The 224-nt window shown below is 46.4% G+C and overlaps 1 non-coding gene across 1 annotated transcript; it reads right to left on the bottom strand.

The window, feature by feature from the left end:
* On the bottom strand, nucleotides 1-70 carry Trnaf-gaa. Its single transcript has one exon. It is a non-coding gene; the product is annotated as a tRNA-Phe (tRNA).
* Nucleotides 71-224: the final 154 nt, after the last annotated feature.

Genomic DNA, 224 nt, shown 5'->3' with positions numbered 1-224 from the left:
CCGAAACCCGGGATCGAACCAGGGACATTTAGATCTTCAGTCTAACGCTCTCCCAACTGAGCTATTTCGGCTCGATGAGAATACGGGTGAAATAGAACGTATATAAATGCCTTACGCTACACAATCAATAATGTGCGCGCGAGTAACAAGTGGCATGAATAGGGAAGTGAGGGGGGAACTTGTTACGTAAACGTGCCGTGGGAATAAAATTGGCTGTGGGAATA

Source organism: Diaphorina citri, unplaced genomic scaffold (assembly GCF_000475195.1).
Source record: "Diaphorina citri unplaced genomic scaffold, Diaci psyllid genome assembly version 1.1 scaffold147801, whole genome shotgun sequence".
Lineage (NCBI taxonomy): Eukaryota > Metazoa > Arthropoda > Insecta > Hemiptera > Psyllidae > Diaphorina > Diaphorina citri.
The sequence above is the reverse complement of the archived record's forward strand: the minus strand, read 5'-3'. Positions and strand labels throughout refer to the sequence as shown.